We start from the raw sequence: 13,606 nt of genomic DNA on the forward strand, positions 1-13,606 counted from the left end.
TCCTATTAACGTCATTTTCGATTTTGGTTTAGATTGTTTTGGCTAAAAATCAACTGATTTAAGATTCGATTTCTGTGTCCGCACTGTTGCGCTGACACTTTGAAAAATCATAATTCCCTCATACATAGTCAGATTTAGCGTTCTCTATATCCGTGCTCCTGGTTTTACGATTACTACAACTATCGTTTTGATTGCTCAGGCTAATAAACAATCTATCAAAAATTAATTTTTTTTACAGCACTCGTTCTTGTATTAGGTAATCGCAAATCTTCAAAGAAGAATAACTTATAATCATGAGAAGTCGGATTTCAACGATCGTTATACGTATGGAATCATTTTCATATACACTATAGATTTAGTTAAGGTTATTTATCCTAACTAACCTTCTATAAAAAACATTTTTAACTTTATTATATCTTAATTGACTAACCCAAATCTCCATGACTTGAATGATTCCTTGGAGATGAAGAACGGAGTTCGATTTCTTAAAAGTAGAGTGGAGTTCGATGGCACAGTAGATGTCTTTTTTTTGGTATTCGATCACAAATAGGAACGAACGAGGAGTAGGAGACGTTCTTAAATGTATTTTCACATTTTTCCCTAAAGTAACTAAGATTGGGAATTTGAAAAAAAAAACATGTTAGTTACTTTGCAATATTCATTATACTTGTAATGAGGTATTAAGTGTCCTATCCTATCCGTTCGGCTAACGACCCTCCACCAATCAAGCAAGTGGTGAGTGTGAGTGTACACCCATTAAGTGCCATTTTATAGGCAGCAACCTTATACCTACCATATAGATCGGCTTCGTGAATGAGGCCTATTAGCGATAAGATTATTACCACACATACATATATATATATATATATATATATATATATATATATATATATATATATATATATATATGTATGTATGTATGTATGTATATTAATCTTCTAATAATATAATTGTATAGGGTTGAATTTTAACCTTGTAAAACTCTAAGGGTTTGAAATTTAAATTACTTAAAATTAAACTTTTAATCATAAAATTTAAATTTTAAAACTTGAGGACAAGTTTTCAACTTTTCAAAACAAAAGGGATCAAATAACAAATAAGTTAAATTAAACAATTAATTTCATAATTATCTATATTTGACTTAATCCAATTTTAGTTACAAGATAATGACCAAATAATATAAATAATCCATATTTATCATATAAATAAACTATTATTCAAAAGATTTGAAATTATCTATTGTTTTGGCATGGATAATCATCCAATTACAATAAAATTTGGATCTTATCTTCAAAAAATGATTTAGGCATTAATCCCATGAGAAAACAGCAACAAAATCCCAAAATATCATCTGCCAGACGCACAGACTCACCGAGTCGGGCCAACTCGCCGAGTCCAGATACTGACTCGTTGAGTTGAGTCGGGCAGAGGAAAAAAATGATTTTCAGCTACCAAACAGTTAAAGCATCAAATACAACTGAAACCAATCAAGGCTCTGATACCACTGATGGGTTTTATGCATAAGAACAATCCTACGTGCTCAAACAAACCCTAATGCTTGGATCTAGGTTTCTCTATTGTACATGCAATGAATCCAAGACTTATAAACCCTAATCTAGCATACATATATCAAAGACTAACATATAGAATCAGATCTAGATGTTTACCTCTTCAATGAAAGCTTGATTCTTGTTTCTTGGAGCTTAGAGTCACAATTGTAACTCCTCTAATGGCTTACAAACGCCACAAGCAAGAAGGAAACTATATGAGAGAGGTGGGAGGATGCTAAATTCCGCCCTAGGGTTTCCTTGGAAGCAAGTGGTCGAATTTGGGAGCTAGGGGTCCCTATTTATACTGTTGGATGCTAGGGTTTCGGTCAAAACCCTAATGGATAAGTTAGCCATCAAGCAGCCCAAGGAACCTTCTAGAATAAGGCCCTTGGATGAAAATATGATGATCCTTCATCATAATTTCATTCCCCCTTAGTCCATTAGGTTTCCTTAGCCCAAAAACTTAACTATCATACATTTGACAGTTTATACCCCTTTATTTAATTAATCTCTTTCAGTCACCAAACTAAGAGTAAATTACACGAATGGTCCCTATGGTTTGGGATAATTTGCACGTTTGGTCCCTAACTTATTTTTTTAACTTGGAAGGTCCCTACTGTTTGTTATTGATACACATTTGGTCCCTATTGTTTGTTTTTGTTATGCATTTGATCCCTATCTTACATAAAAAAGACAATTATTTAAATAGAGAAAAATGATAGAGTAGGTAAGGTATGGAGATGAGGTGAGATTGAGGTGTGTTTATTTAAATAAATTAAAAAATCAAAGGAAAAATAGACTTTTTATGTAAGACAGGGACCAAACGTGTAACAAAAACAAACAGTAAGGACCTTCTGAGTTAGAAAAATAAGTTAGGGACCAAACGCGCAAATTACCCTAAACCATAGGGACCATTCATGTAATTTACCCCCATATTAATTCCTAATTAATTTATGACCAATATTAATTAAATAATATGATTTCTCTTTTAATATATTAATCTTATAATATATTAATAAATCATAATATCCTCTCTCTCCTTAAATTACCTTGTCAAGTTGCTCTGGTGAAGGCAACCCAAAAGGACCATGCACAACCGGGTCTAGTACATACCAAATATAGTTACGGACTTAGACACAAATCCAACATATTCTAGCAAGGAACGAGGAGAGGGTCATAGATCTGCTACTATTTCTTTTTATAGTTTATTTTAGCATATTTCATTCACAATTTAGATAATTTCCATGCATATTTTCCTTTTTGTTATTGTATGGCCTATTTCCGGTAGTTTCTAGTTTTGTGAGCTTTATTGCAAATTTCATAGAGATTAGTGGAGCGGGAATGTTCGGGACGTATGGAAAGCGATTGGACTTAGAGGACGTCGATAATTATAGGCTTGGTGATAATGGAGTTGATGCATTGAGCGGGCATGATGATTATTTGAAGGCTTAGAGAAAAAGAAATTTGAATTTGCAAGAACCAGAAGAATATTCGAGCATGTGGAGATAATTAACCGGGTGAGTTTACGAGCTATGGGTGATTTGGAAAAGTCATCTTGGGGTTAAATTGAAGAAAAGATGAAGAATATTGGGTTACAAGCTTAGTGGATTCATTCTGGGCAAGTGGGCTTAGTCGTTAGAGGCCCAAATCACAAAAGAGCCCAAATTACACAAGAACCCAGCTCAGCAAGTGGACTACCTTCGCAACAGCACGCGGGTCGCACAACCCTCTGCAGGGGCAATTCTGGAAATTCTTGTTTTGAGCTATATGAGGAAGTTTGGTGTGCCACGTTTATATACTCTTGGACATCCGATTTTTGAAGATTCTCTCTGGAGTTTTGAAGAATTTTGAAGGCCAAGTACACCTCAAGAACATCATCTTTTTACCTCTTGATTCTTGCTTAATGTTTGGTACAGTCTTCTCTAACTTTGTTTCTTTGAGTTTGGCCATGCTTGGCTAAACTAATCTTGGTTGACTTTTGTTGAATCCTTTGAACTTTTGTTGAATGTTGAAGAATCCATGAACATGTTGTTAAAACTTTATGAGAATGTTTTGTGTTTTAACATCTTATCACTACTTGTATGTTTTAGTTCATGAGTTTAAATGTGTTTGTGGTGATTAGTTGGCTAATTTCTTGATTAAGTAAAGGATCCTCAAATTAGCAAGCAACAAATGATTTTTGTTTTGTTTTTGCTTCACACAATCATAAAAACATTTCCTCCAACATGATGGTGAAAGCATGTGACCCCTCTTAGATTTGGTGACTTTGTGGTTCTTAATGCTAGTTGACTTTCACTAATTACATGCTTAATGGAAATTGTGACTTTAACTAAGGAAATTGTTATGAGCTTCTCTAAACATTTTAACAGCTAAGAAAAGTCTAGGTAATCTCAAGCTTCTTGGATTACTATAGCCAAATTAAGGATTTAAATCAAAGTATTGCACCATTGGATTATAATGATATGTTCATCAAAAGTCAAAGTAAGGAAACTTTAAGTCAACCATCTCTCCCTTATTGATTTTACATCAAACTCTTATTTTTGTTGCAATTGTCTATTTAAATCATAGTTAATTCTAGTTTGTTTCAATTATTTCAAAAAATCAAAACCCCCATTTTTAATTTATTGTCATTTTCCAATTATTTTTAGAAAGAGATTTTTTATAGAGTTATCAAATTGAACCAATCTCCGTGGATTCGATCCCTTTACCACTGTACACTATTTTAGTGTGTAATAATTAGGGTTATTAATTTTGTTGGACTCGAAAACCACCATCCACCCTGGTCAAAGTCAAGGTCAACAGTCCATGTTCCTCCTGAGTTCATTCTACTGAATCTCGAGCCAACTTGTTGAGTCACCTTAGTGACTCATCAAGTTCATCAAATGTCCAGAAGACCTAAAGTTCATTCAGTCCAAAACCCTAGTCCTTCACTACACTTAATCAGAAACTAAAAAACGGCAAACCCTACCTCGACTCGTCGAGTCAACTAAGGGACTCGACGATTTCCTTTAGTCCCTTTCATGTTCAGCCCTTTTTAGTGGGATCTAAGGTCCCAAACTTTAGATCCAACCTCCCCTAGTGCAGATACCATGTAAAGTTGCAAACTTAACGTGCATACAAGGTCCTCCAAGGTCATAACATCAAAACTAAGCTTCCTACAAGGTTTTTGTGCATGGGAAGGGCCTAAGTTGGATAAAGTGAGCAACTTTATGTGATTAGGGACCTAAAGAGGTCCATATCTGGAACCATAACCTTGTGATAAGTCCGGATCCGAGTATGACTCCATTTTGCACCAAAAATGGCCATTTACTTCCAAAGAAATGGATTTAGTCAACTAGATCTCAAGGTAATGACTTTATACCTCAAGATGGTGGCCAATACAGTGTAGATGTCGGATCTACTGCTTCTCTCATGGCTCTTTCTTCTTCAAGATCTAAAATCCTTCACATATACACCTAAATTGCTTACAAAAACTCATTCTCTCACTCAAGAAGGTGCAAGGTCCAATTAGAGTTTTCTCTGGCTAACAAGGTGGTAAGGGAATCCATAAGAGGCGGATTAAATTCTTTAAATAGGGTGCAAACCCTAAAAATTAGGGTGTTCCTTTAAAGTGCCTACTCGGCAAGTCAGGGTCTTCCGACTCATCAAGTAGGATTGAAAACCCACATCCTCATAATAACTTATACTTGCCTAGTTGGTGCTCCCCAACTCGCCTTGTCCATGCACAAAACCCTAAAAATTTGATAATTTAAATAATACCTAGAACAGGTGTTACATGGGCCATATGTTGGGCCATTGTTTATTGATTGGTTTTTCAGCCTGCAAAGTGGATGTTTGGACCCTGGTTTTCGACCAAGTTAGCTTAAGGGTAAAATAGTCTTTTCTACCCAAGCATGGACTTATGGTTATGTATTGGAACCCAATTATTAATTGGGTGCTGTTTTGGTGTTGATAGTTTGGGAACCTGTCAACCAACAGCTAGAGTTTTATTTGCGGTACTTTAGTAGTGTGAGGTGAGTCTCCTTACCATACCAGTGGGTCGAAGGCACCAAGGCTGACCCATTATGTATTATGTGATATGGTAGTGATTTTGTGCTATGTGCTTTGATAATTGATTGTGTGGTATGTGATATGCTAGTTGTCTTTGTGATTAATTGCATGGAAGACCTCGGGGGATTCCCGAGGCACTTAGGTGTATGATCTTAAAGGGTTTCCAAGGCATCCTAATTAAAGGCCTCAGGGGGGGGGGGGGGTTCCGGAGGCACTAGGGTTTAAGACCTTGGAGGGTTTCCATGGCATCCTTGGTTAAGACCATGTAGGGGCTCCCATGATATTGGGCTAAGACCATGTAGGGGTTCCCATGACACCCGGTGTAAGAGCCTAGAGGGCTTCCATGGCATCTTTATATGTTTGCATGTTTAGCTTATATGTTTGTATGTATGGTTTGATTGGTAGTTAATGAAGAGTATGTGGGGGTTCCCATGGTAGTGGGCTAAGACCCTGGAGGGTTTCCATGGCATTCGGAATAAGACCCTGGAGGGTTTCCAGGGCGTCCTTATATGTTTGAATGCATGACTTGTGTAGTTGATACGGTTTATGTGATTATATGTGTAAGACCTTGGAGGGTTTCCATGGTTTCCTTATATGTTGATATGCATAGCTTATGTGATTGATATGGGCAATGTGATAGATATGGTTTATGAGGTTATGTGGATTTTGTGGATTATGTGGGATATGCTCTACGAAACTCACTAAGCTTCGTGCTTATAGTTTTGTTTATGGTTTTAGGCATCATGGATTTGAAAAAAGGGCCAGACTTAATCGCAGCGCACACACGTGTTTTCCGTAATATGTGATTTTGGGATGAACTCTGATAAATGTTTTAATTAGCAATGTTTTTGGATTGTTTGGATTAAATAATATCTGTGTTTTGATAATCACAAAAAGTGTAACGCCCCGATTCTCAGGTATTAAATTATGGTTATAAATTTCTGTGATTTCGAGGTTTACTCAACGAGTTGATTGCCCTGACTCGTCGGGTAGTAGCGGGTTGGTCCACGTGTTTAAGTGACCTACTCACTGAGTCCAAAAAGGGACTCGACGAGTAGGAGCTGGTGGATGAAACCCTTATTTATGGGGTTTTGCACCCTATTTAAGGGATCATTAGCCTCCTTGCAGTCCCTTGAGAGCTCGACAAAACCCTAATACATGAGTGTGTGCTCCATTTTTGTGTTTTAAGCTTAGGAAGAGGATTTTTGGTGAGAAGAGCTTGGAGAACAAGTGGCTGGAAGCAAGGAACGTGTGCGAATCATAAATCTACCTCAGTTAGCATCAAGTGAAGGTATCAAGTCGTTATCTTGACCACATTTCCTTCTAGATCTCATTGGGTGAAGTTTAGGGCTTTTCTAGCATATTAGGAAGCTTTCGTCTGTGTGAGCTAAGATCTGAAGTTGCAACTTTAGATCTGAGCTCTCTTGGGTCTCTAAGTCCATAAAGCTTCCAACTTTTGCAAGTATGAGACTCTCCTTAGGAGTAAAACTCCATCACAAGATTGGATTTGTCATTTAGAGTCTTTAGAGCCTTGCATGCACGTAAAGTTTGCAACTTTAGGTGAGAAACATGCCTTGGGGGAGTTGGATCTGCAATATGGAACCTTAGCATGGCTTAAAAAGCATTTGAGTAGATGAAGGATTGAAGGGACTTAGCGAGTTGCATGGTTAACTCGACGAGTCCGATGAAAAAATCCTTGGGCTCGGTGAGTCAGTAGAGTAACTCGGCGGGTCAGCTAGGGTTTTCCCGACCTTTGGACATGCATGAACTCGGTGGGTTGTAGGGAAACTCGACGAGTTGGCCAAGGAGTTTACGGCCGTAAACGATTGGAACTCGACGAGTCACTCAAGTGACCCAGTGAGTTGATGAGTTATACAAGGAACTCGGCAAGTGGCTGGTTGTACTCGACGTGTTGAGGTCAACATGGATTGTTGACCTTAACCGTTGACTTTGACTTTTACCAAGGGTTGACTAATTGACTTCCGGGGCATTTTGGGAGATTGAGAGTTTATAAGTATGGTTCTATGGTGAATATAGGTGGTCAAGTTTATGTCGGTGATCCAAGAGTTTGAGCTTATCTTTCGAGTCGATAGTTACGAGGTGAGTTATCCTCACTATATCGGTAGTTACTAAGGCACCAAGGCCTACCCTTGATGGATTGTATCCGATTATGGCATGATATTTTTATTTGTTTGCATCCTGGTAGCAAGCATGTCAACAGATGGTGACTCCCTCACCATTGATGTCTACCACCAAGCTGTATTTTGTTCGTTTACTTCCATCCTGAGAAAGTATCTGTTACAAATCGAGACGAGCTCACAGATGAAGAAGCTGTTGATAAGGTAAAAAAACATCCTATTCACCATCCAATTTGCCCCTGTTATTCAAACTATGTAAAAATATACCATTTTGCCCCTGTTATTAAAACTTTGTAAAATTTGACCATTTTGCCCCTGCAATTATTTTATCAGTGGGGACATCTGTTTTGTTTATCCGGTCGCATAAACATCTGTTTTGTTGTTCATTAAATTTTAAAAGATAATCGGGGTATTTTGAACCATTTGTAAATTTTATTGGTCTTTTAAGTCATCATCCCATGACATTAATGTGTTTACAACATCTTCAAAAGATTTTTTTTTAACATATCATGACCAGACTTGGCATCAAATTTTCCATGTCTGAGGTTGGGGATTTTAACTATATAGTATTTTTTTTGAGTATTTTTGTTTTTAGAGACTAGAAGGGCTTGTTTCTGTCACAAGAAAAATAGATCCTTTCAATGGCTGCTATGTTAAGCTAGATGAATTCATTTTTCTTATCATCGATTAAACTCTTTATATACAAGTTTTACACAGGGGCACACTAATACCTCATGTTTTGTTTGTAGGACATCACATATGTGATTCAACAAATTTTCTCTTCATGCATGATCCACAAGATCCACACTTTATGTCTCTCAAGCGTATACTTAAATATGTACCTGATACAATGGTCCATTTGCACGTGATCTTAATTAATACAGACTCATAGATGTTGACCGGACAAGCTTCCAAAATATCCAAAAATCTACTACATATTTTGCATGAATGAGAAAAGAAATGAAATTATCCAAATAACAAGTGTTGAATTTATCATGGTACATGAAAGACAAAAGGTAAAGCAATTTACATTCCCTCATTCTATCTCCTTTTTCTTATAAAGCAACATTTCCAGTCTTCCGAAAAAAAAAAAATACAATTTGAGTTTCAAAGTCCCAAACAAGTTACATTTTATATCAATACATTACCAAGACCATTATCCCTCTTATAATTCCTGTACAAGTCTGAACATGTTATTGGATACCACCTTTTATCCAAACCTTTAATTCGAACAACTAAATAACATATAATGTAATGACCGTTCCTTTAAATAAAATGGTAATTAACATGCATATTTAGACATAAAAACTTAAGTCGTTATATTGTTCTTCTTGAAGTGTTTATCTATACTTTTCTTGGCTACAAATGAAGCCGGTTGTTGCAAATGGAAGCAAAATAAGTTCTTTTTTTATAGTTTTTTTTATTACTATTATTTCATCCATGAAAAAAATTAAATCATACTCGTGATCAACCCATAATTTGATATAATTCTTCAACATTTATGTTCTTGTGTATCATAGTCAAGGAAATTATCAATCTCCCATAAGACACATTACATCCTCCACTAGATTAAAACCATGGGATAGTGTAGTCTAACATGTATGGTCAATGGTTGCAGCTTTCTAATGCACTCAATATTAGTAACAAAAGCATCTTAATGACAAGTTTAGTTTTTTCATTCTACTCGTTCGTTTGAGTCCAATAAGCATTATTTCCCAAAATGACTTATTTCTAATTTGTTTTTTCATGCATAAGAATTTCCAATTTTTTTACAAGTACGTACAAGCGAGAATTTCTTTACTATTTCATTTTTCCACCTAGTAATTATTTTCGTGACATGCATGAATCATGATAATGCTTATCCCATAAACTTAAAAAATTAGTTCCACTACTTTTTAACAATAGAAGATCTCTCACCTCATTTTCATTAATCAAAACGCACATAGCCTACATATCTAATCCATTTTCAAATTCATCAACTTCTTCTTTAATTCCAATTTGCATGTGTAGAACATTTTTAATGTAATCATCATCATCTTCTTATTCATCATGTTGCAAATTCATGCAAGAAATTCTTCTTCATCAACTTTGTGTTTTGATTTCACAGATTCCTCATACTAGAAAGGAAACAATGCATGAAAATCCTCAAAAAAAATGTTTCTTGGATTAGGGTGATGAATGAGGAACTAAAAGCTAAACTCAATTCAAGAAATTCGTTCTTAATAATTTTGATTGCATTAGTTAGCTTCAATCGTTCACCATATATGTTGATAACTTTCACACATGTTTTCCTATCCCGATAATCAAATTTATCTAGTTGGATATTTATTGTTAATGTCGTTGATGGCAACACATGAAATCAGTTGACATGGGTTTGATCAAGATTATGACATATTTGGAGACGAATAGTAATAATTGACAAACCTCTATCCAAACACCAGCCTAAGATTCCATTTTCTACATATTGGTTCCATAGAAGCCCAGTAAAGGTACATCCTACATACAGACACAAACAAAAAGACTTGAGAATTAAAGAATAATATAGCTCCTTATATATGTTTTTCTTTCTAAATAATTAAAGGTTTACCAACCCACCTTCATTATAGGAATGGTCATCGCGCGAAGACATATGCTTGTTGGCATTAAATTTGACGGAAGAAAATGACTTTTCATCATATGTCTCCAAACAAATGAAGAACAATATTCTCATAAGACAAACCATAAAAGATGACGGTATCTGCTAACACTACTCATCTTTATATGAATCTTCAAACTTGTTTTAGTATCACATGAAAAGTGTTGGTATCAATATTTATGTTGGTGATCTCGGGCCAATCTTAGGACTAGTTTGGGATAAGTTGCAGAGGTCTAATTAACAAGTTTTTTATTGCTTTAATTTGATGTTTGCTTGAACTATTTGTGTATGGGAGAAAATGACAGATTGATGATAGAAAAGCAGTTTCAAATGACAAAGAAAATTGTTGGGTCGAGAAGTAGTATCACAAAAGCTAAATGATGAAGGGTGATGAAGAATTGCATGAATGAGGGCCAAAGAATGCGAACACATTGTTCGGTCGGTTTTGTATCAATTTAATTTGAATATATTTAACTACATACATCTATACATCCTATTTTACTTGGGAATGGTTCTAATTTAATCTTTGTTCGAATCATTTGTGTAGAAACAAAAACAATGAAAAAACATTGGAAATACACATAGAAATGAAGAAAAAAACAGAATCGAGAAGCACAAAAGACAACGTGACTACCGAGCTAAACGATGATGAAGGTTTGCAATGTCGGAAGTTGAAGAATGCGAGCAAGTAGGACGGAAAAAAAAAGCAAAATAGTGAGCGAAAAGATGTCGCGGGGAAAATTGACTACGCTTAAGTGTGTTGATAATATCTGACTTCTCAACGCTTCGATTAATGTGATTCAAGTTAATGTAGAATATAGAATAGACTGTCTACAAAGGTTCTGTCTACTCTATTGTTATCGTAGCTAAAAATTGCAAGAAGTTGAACCAAATATACCATAAAAATCCCATATTTGTTTAACCAATATCTTAGAACAACCAGCCCACATAGAATAAAATACTAGATCTTCACCCTCCCTCTTAGCCTCCTTACACACTAAACCAACATTGGCACTTGCCTAAACAGTCAACACCATGAATTCTCCTAGCCTTTCCCATGCACACGTCTTTCTTCCGTATACTCTTAACCATCAAATTTTTTTCTCCATAAGTTCCACGTCCGCACCTTCTAGTCATCATGGTATCCTAATTAACCAAGGAAACCTTAACAACCATTTTTCAATTCCTACGTTAATCAAATAACACTACAACTTCCTTTTTTTACTTGTTGTTCATGATCGAATCAATTATCTTCCTAATTCCTTTAAAACATTTCTACGAGTGTATCCCACATCACCAATAACATAAACTAGACCCTTCCAATTAACCTTTAAATAGCACCTCAGTTTATCTCTTTCATGTCATCTCTCACTTAATCTCTCAACAAGTTATTTAACCACGAAACATACGATCAACAACATCGTGATATGTTTTTAGGATGAAAGCCTTTTGTTATTTACTTTTTCTTTGCGTAATGGGACAGTTATTTTTAATTACTTTATGAATGCATAGACTTAATATATATTTATATAGACTTAATATAATTATTCATTTGTATTAAATAAACTAATTATTAGTTTTGATTGTAATACTAGTAATTCTATTTAAATGACATTTTTGATATGGTCAAACTTTGTGCAAGACTTGCACTCTTCGAGTGAGTGTTGACTAGTGAAGGATGAAACAGAGCATTTTAAATCAAAAACAGAGTATGGTTTTTTTTATTATTATTACTTAAAATACTACTAAAATAAAAGCAAGAGAAAAGCAATCCAAAACAAACACACGTCCTTATCCTACTTCAATTCAAATACTAAGAGTATCAAATACTTGTATTAATCTTGATTTCATTCCCTGCTTATCATGTAATCTTCGTGCCACTTTGGTGCCACCGATACCCAACTTGTATGGCGCGTCCCTGCGTTCAGGTGCAAGAACACTTGATCCAGACATAACTTTCCCCTCCACTTCAGAAAGTACCTTGTCCTCAAGGTGGTAATCATGATAAGTAAGACTGGAATTCATCGAGCCACTTCCATGACGCCTATGCTGGTGAATGATCTGGCCAATGTACAAGCACCGATATCATGGATAACCTCTTCGGAACACACATTAGGATGCACAAATAGCTAGAGACCGTTCTATTGGTCCCCCAGATTTGAATTCCTTCGACAATGGCACCACCTTGTCGTTTTCACTTCCCTTATATGACTTAAGAACCGACACGTGAAACACCGATTGAATTCGGCTAGTAGCCGGTAAAGCGAGGCGATACGAAACCTTTCCGATGCGTTCTGTGATGACAAATAGACTGTAATAGCTCTTTGAAAACTTGTTCGAAAGTCGATTCGCCACAGTAGTTTTCCGATACGGTTGTAGTTTGACAAGAACTCAATCCCCTAGTAAAAATGCAACAACACGACACTTAGGGTTAGCCGTGGTTTCAATTCGACGTTGGGCTACGGATAAGTTTTCCTTAAACTGTCGCATCATCCCATCCCGTTCCAACAACATATGGAATTAGCATAGGTGGTCTGTAAAATCGTGACAAATGGAATTATACCAAAACTCAGCCCAACAATTGAGACCATTGATTAGGTTGTCTAGACACCATGGCCCGCAAATATTCCTCTAACCCCCTCTTGATAACTTCCATTAGCCTGTCAGTTTATGGGTGATACACTCTACTATACTTCAACACTATGCCACTTAACATGAACAAGTAAGTCCAAAATTTACTAAGAAAAACAATGTCGTAATCCGACACAATTGATTTAGGAGACCCATGATGTTTGACGACTATGTTGATGAGCAATCCAACAACCTTTTGAGCGGTATAATGGTTCCGTAAGTACCAAAATGGACGTATTTAGTTAACCAATAAACTAACAAAAATTACGGGAACACCGTTCGAAATTGGTAACACGGTAATAAAGTCCATCGTCATGTCTTCCTAAATGGCCTCGGGGTGGGTAACGACTGTAAATAACCCCCGACAGCTTAAGTGGAATATTTGGTTTGCTGACAAATTAAGCAATGGTCAATGAATTCCTTGATATACTTCCGCATCCTCTTCTAGTAAAAGAATGTAGACAAACTCACCATCATCTTTTTAATTCCTCCATGCTCGGCGCTAGGTGTCTCGTAAAAATCGCTCGGTAGCTTATGCTTCTGTTTGGACTGGTTACCAAGGAAATATCGCCCTTGTTATATGAGAACCCCTTCCTGTTGTC

This window comes from Lactuca sativa, chromosome 9, assembly GCF_002870075.4.
Source record: "Lactuca sativa cultivar Salinas chromosome 9, Lsat_Salinas_v11, whole genome shotgun sequence".
Classification (NCBI taxonomy): Eukaryota; Viridiplantae; Streptophyta; class Magnoliopsida; order Asterales; family Asteraceae; genus Lactuca; species Lactuca sativa.